Genomic DNA, 6,132 nt, shown 5'->3' with positions numbered 1-6,132 from the left:
TGATCTTACTCAGAGCAATGACTTGCTTGAGAACGTGCCTTTATCTGTGGAGAGTGCGTGCATGGGAGCGGGGTGGAGGCAAAAATGCCAAAGGCTTCCTTCCCAGAACCAAGTGCTTCCTTAAAATCATGATGGAAAAATCTAAACGTACTTCTTTGTATTCCTCTGCTCCTGCCCACACCGCACGCCCCGTCCCTCCTTTACCCTGTGTTGGCAAGGAGAGATTCCCAGAACCAGACCCGCGTAGGATGGTGGTCTTCAAACTTTCTGGGCCATGATCTGCAACATTCTGAATCAGTCACATTTGTGTATAAATCTGTCTCAAGCAAGTTTCATAAAGGACCTGGGATACTCTCTATTTTCTATTTTTCATTTAAAAAATGCTGCTTGTAACTCACTAAATTGAGTTGATACATAGTTCAGGAAATACTGCTCTTGGCCCAACTTTCTACACTTTTACAAAACAAGGACACTGAGGCTTGAAGGAAGGATATGCCAGCTCCCATGAGGAAGGGTCATGGCCACACAGGGACTGGAGCCCAGGCCTTTCATCCAGCAACCTCCACCTCAGGCTCTTCCAGTGAGGTGACGGCTGCCAGCAGCACCAGCAGTGTCTTAGATAAAGTCTCACAGGCAGTGGCCCATAGGGCTGGCTCAGGCAAGTAGGAACTCAGTGCTGCTTCAGCCTCTGAGGTCCGAGCAGAAGCCTGGAGCTTGCCTGAGTGAGTGTTATGTGTCCTTCACAGCGGGGCTGGTGTGGACACTTTGTACAACATCAATTTGTTTAATCCCTTTGACCACCTGCAAGGTGGGTGGTGGGATCCTCATTTACTGAGGATTTCGAGACTGAACAGGCCAATGAGCAGCCCTGCTCAGAACGCAGGTCTTTAGGATTCCAGAGCTGTGTTCCCAGACAGTCTGCTGTGCCTCTTTCTGGCCAGGGAGCTCTCGAGTCCTCTGAGAAGTGGCAGTTTCCAGAGTCCAGTTCTGATTCTACTGCAAGAAGTTCACACGTGCGCTATGAATCTGTAAATGGCAGAAGGGCCCCTCCTTCGGGATACTTGGCACTTAGCATCTCTGGAGCAAGCATTATTACCATTTGTGGTGGGGCAAGAATCCAGGGGCTTTCCGGGTGGCTGTGAGCTAGATTCTGATTTTGAATCTGGGGGCGAATTCTGCTGCTGACTGAAAGTTCCATCGTCTCATCCTGCTGTTGCTTGTTTCTCCGTAGACGGTGCCTTATTCCCAATCTTGAGCCCCCCAATCAGCAGCATAATCAAAGCTGCCTACCACTGAAGGACTATTTCATAATGTTCCCTCAAGGGTTTTTTTCATTCTGGAACTTCCAGGGCTTGGTCTCTCTAGCCCGGGAGTTCCCTTCTGCTCTGCCTCAATCTCCTCCTTTCCCTGTTCTCAGGGAGAGCCAGGCAGAGATCCAGGAGGGTGAGAAAGAAGGAAAGGAGAAGCATCCATTAAACCTTGAGGGGCTACTTCCTAGAATTTAGTTTCCAGGAACAACAACAAAAAATTTTTCCTTCAAAATATATACAGCTTCACATGAGCTCTGCAACAGCTTTACCTAGCCATATTTTTTATCTTGAGCAGATGGGGGTCCTGCAGGCTTTAGTCCACTGGTAGAAAAGCTACCCTGTAGTGCCTCGGTGTCAGAACGAGCAAGTCACAGGAAAGCCCAGGGTGAAATGAGGGCAAGGTGGCCACGGTGGCAGGCCATCACCTGTGATCATCACCTGTCCATCCTGCAGATAAGACTGAGGAGGAAAGGGGGTCTTGGGAGGGCGGCTGCCTCCAAAGATCATGAGCCATGTAGCCATTTACCCCTGGCTGTCCACTCACCAAACAACACATTCCCTCTCCTCACAACTCTTCTGCTTTGAGTGCCACAGACTGTGAGGTTGTAGCCTGTGCAGGTGGCACTTGAAGAGTCACTCTGTTTGAATGACATTTCCATGGGGAAGAAGGAAGTCCCTGCAACCTATCAGCATTTGGCAGCTCGTCAGAACCTGAGAGGGCACCTACACCACTAAAGCAGTGAGAGCGTCTCGGTTGGTACTGCTCTGTCCCCGGAACTAGACTATCCTAGTTGGGGTGTGGATTTATCCCTCCGATGGTCCTGCCTGCTCTTATCTCACACCCAGGGACAGTCAGCACAGTCCAATTTCCATCTTCGCTTGCTTGTGTGGAGGCTTGAGTTGGACACTAGCATGTCCCTTGTCTTCTGCCGCACACTGTGTAGTCTCCACATAAAACAAAAACCCACTTCCTGCACTTTCTCCTCCAGAGCAGAACTCTCCTTCCACATTTATATCAGTCTCCTCTGCAAGATGTGTCTTCACCGGGTGAAGGGAGCAGGAACTCAAATCAGCGTATGTTCTTGGAAGACTTGGCAACAGCATGTGTCTTCCAGGGACATCCACATGCTCCAGGCCTCCTCAGCAGCTCCAGGTGGAGCACGAGAGGGAAACTCTGAGAATGCCTCAGCTCATTGCTAAGCAAGGTGCAAACTTGCTAATGCTGTCACCAGCGCATGACAGGAGTGCAAGGGGTTTGAGGAAGCGTTTCTGAAATTCTAGCAAGCCATGGGGGAAATGATCCCGTTAATGAAACCTCCCTTCCAGCCAACTTTTGGGAGTGCATCTGTTTGCAAAGCAGGTCACTGGGAATGTGCATGTCTCAGTGTGACCTGTGGACAGGAAGGGGGAGATTTAGAACATTGGATTAATTGCACCTGTGCTTATTCTTTGATTCCCAAGGATGAGCTTTGTTTAAAACCCTTGCGTTGCTCTTGTTTTAAAGGGAAGTCTCTGCATGTTTCCTGTCGCTTGTTGTGGGAGGGCTTAACACATTGTCATTTGCCGAAAGCTGTATGGAGTATATTTGAACAGCTAGTAGTTGGCTTTGGAAGAAGTGTAAACAGATGCTACATAAGCGTGTCAGCTTTGGTCCTTAGCTTTGCCCCACAGAAGCCTGGGAGGGTCAGTTACAAAATGTTTCGAGGTACACGAGGACAAGAGGAAGGACCCTGGGTAGCTGGTAACTAAGAGCCCAGTTTGCCTCCATTTCTCTGGGATGTGACGTGCACAGTCTGCTCCTGGGCGTGTCCATTTGGAAGAGCCATAGTGAGGGGACACCAGGAGCAGAGCAGAGCCTCTGCTGGGTTACAAGAGCCCATTCCTGCCCGTGCTTGAGTGAGGAGACGTGATTGCAGCTGGGAAGGTGAAGCTGGAACAGTGCTGAGAGGCTGTATCGGCAGGAGGACAGCACAGGGTGGGACCTTGCTGCCATCTGTACCATGTCCCTGCACTCTCTGCCACTGCTGGGGACCTCGGGGTCCCTCTGCCCCTTCTGGGGAACTCGTGTTCTGGGCTTCTGTCAGCTGAGGAGAAGAGGGACCGTTCCCTTGTGGGCTGGGGAGGCAGTGGACGTGAAAGCCACCCACTACCAAGCAGCAAGACTGTGCATGCTTTTTTTGAGAGAGGTACACTAGCCCTGGTTTTTATGGAAAAACTGGAAACTTAAAGATGCCTGAGACGATGAGACACATTCAGAACAAATTCCTTTTTAAGCCTTTTAAGAAGCTTTTTTTAAATGCCTTTTTATATATCAAATGTAGCCTTTATTTTTTAAATAATAAAATTGTTTTGCCAAAGTCCATGCTTTAATTCTCCCTTTGTGTGCTGGAGCGTCGTTGTGGGTTGCAGTCTGGCCATGGTGCCGTGTGTGTTCTTGGAGGAGGGGAGGCAGGGAGGTAGGTCCTGGAGTGAGGACGCGGTTGCTGCCCCTTTCAAATGTGGGCACATCTGGGCAAGCCTCTGTGTGCATTTGCATGAGGGTCCACGAGCTTCACGGGAGATGCATCGGTGGGCGAGGTGACCCGATTTGACAGACTCACAAGTAGTCTGAGCTGAGGCCCCCACCTTCCTGGCAGCCCACCTGGGTGGGGAGGAGCGTATCAGGGCACCTGGGCAGGAGATGCTGGGAGGGGAGAATCGCTGAACGCAGCAGTGCCCGATACCATTTGTCTTCTCTCCTGTTGCCTGCCTGAGTCCCACCCCCAGCCTGTGTCGTGTTCCCAGGAACACGCTTCAGGAAGTCAAATATAGTTTTGGGACCATGGTGGGTACGGGAGCCAGTGGTTTGCTGGTTGTCACAAACAGCGTGCAGGACCCGAGCAGATTTGGAGCATCACAAGGTGGCAACAGAGACAATGTGCCCATCAGGAAGAGATGCGCTTGGGCGCAGACCCCATGGCTACGGGGGTGGGAACAAACGCGGACCACGCCCGAGCCTCCACTGGAAGAGGGAAGCCCCGTGCACTGTTGACGAAGCTGGAAACCAGGGCCTGCAGGCGCAGCCCTTGATCGTCCCTCAGACCGGGTGGCACACAGCAGGTACTTCCCGGGGAGCAGCCCAGAGCAGGGGAGAGATCACTGCCGATGGTTCTGCTGTCCTTGCAGAAATATAGCAGGGTGGCCCACTGCCTCCCAGCACTTGAGGCTGTGGGTCCCAGTAAGTGTCCATGAGGGCAGTGCTGGAGGGTCATCTGGCACCAGGTCCTCCTTTGGGGAGCCACCCTGTAGGGGCTTTCTGGGGAATTCTGTTGGCAGTGAGGTGGAGCATGAGCCCAGGGCTGGTTGGATAAGACATCCAATGCCCACAGCTGCAGCGAGGGGTTCAGGGAGGGCCAGGGCCCAGTGGTCAGATCAGAGTGCCCAAGGACTCAGGCTGAAGCTATTCCACTTCTCTGGACTCAGACTTGATGGTGTGTGGTCCTGGAGCCACTGGAAGCCACCACGGGGGGCCTGAGGATGACGCCAAAGTGGACAACAGCGGAGCCAAGGATGCCACACTCTAGAGTCATCACCAAGGACCCGATTCCAGTCTCACCTGATGTCTGCCTGTGGGCCTTTCATTTACAGGTGCTTAAAATCGGGCTGTACCTCGTAATAAAAAACCTAATAGATCCTGGAGCTAGGAGCTTTGTCATGTATTTCAAAAGCCCAGCAGGAACACTACCCTGAAATAAAAGAAGGTGGCTCGGGCTAACCAAGAGGGCCCATGTCTTGGTTTGGACTCAGGATTTCACCAATCTGATGTGGTAACACTAGCTGGTTGGTTCAGTGCTGTGCAACTTTGATTGTTTTCTTACTATTTAATTAGAGCCATTTTCCTGACAGACCATAATTTTTGAATAGCGGGGTTGGAAGGACAGGAGGAGAAGAGTTGTGGAAATAATAAAAGGAGTCGTTGGTGGAGACAAGCTCAGGAACTGCCAGCCTGAGCCAGCCTTCCCCAGGGGCTCTCTTATGAGCTCTTTGGACAGACAGCCCATGCCCTGGAGGGGGCCAGCTGGCTGCCCGGCTCCCAGCAGAAGGGGAGACGGGCTGTGGCTGCACCAATACCCCCAGTTCTGCCCGCGCCACCCCTGTCCCCACACTCACCTGACCAAGGCTCGCAGAGACTCCCCGTGCCCTCGTCACTTTGTTTCTGACAGCACGCTGCCCGCAGTGATCTTCTTGTATTTGCTTTCGTTAAAAGAAAAAAATCACAAGTACTTTTGTAAAATATCATGCATGCTTGCTATAAATGAATTCAAACAGTGCAGAAAAATACACAAATGGTTGTAAAAAAAAAAAAAATCACTGCAGTTCAACCCCCCAGAAATTAGCAACGGTAGTATTAGGTGAACATCTTTTAAGACTCAGATACAAATAGAAGAGATAAAAAAAATACTTTATAAAAATTGGATCCTTAATGCTAATTTTAATTTTAATAGTGCGATAATAATTTTACTTGAAACTGAAGGAATTGAACTTCATATAAATATTGTCACACAATAAATATCATTCCCTTTAAATATCATTCTCTTTAATATTACAAGTGTACAAAAAACACTAAGCGGCCGGAGTCCTTATTGGCTTTGAACGTGATTGGCCTTTAAACATGATTTTTAACTCCTTGCCTCAATTTCGATTTGGGGTCTGTTGACTTGGACGGGTGTAGACACGACTCTCACTCGGCTTCCCGTCGCCGGCCTCGCAGCCCTGGCTTTGGTACGTACGTTACTCTCATCTCGCTGCCTATCGTCCAGGGCCCTTCATCACTCCTGTCTTT

Source organism: Galeopterus variegatus, unplaced genomic scaffold, assembly GCF_000696425.1.
Source record: "Galeopterus variegatus unplaced genomic scaffold, G_variegatus-3.0.2 Scaffold353, whole genome shotgun sequence".
Classification (NCBI taxonomy): domain Eukaryota; kingdom Metazoa; phylum Chordata; class Mammalia; order Dermoptera; family Cynocephalidae; genus Galeopterus; species Galeopterus variegatus.
This window is presented reverse-complemented; position numbering follows the sequence as displayed.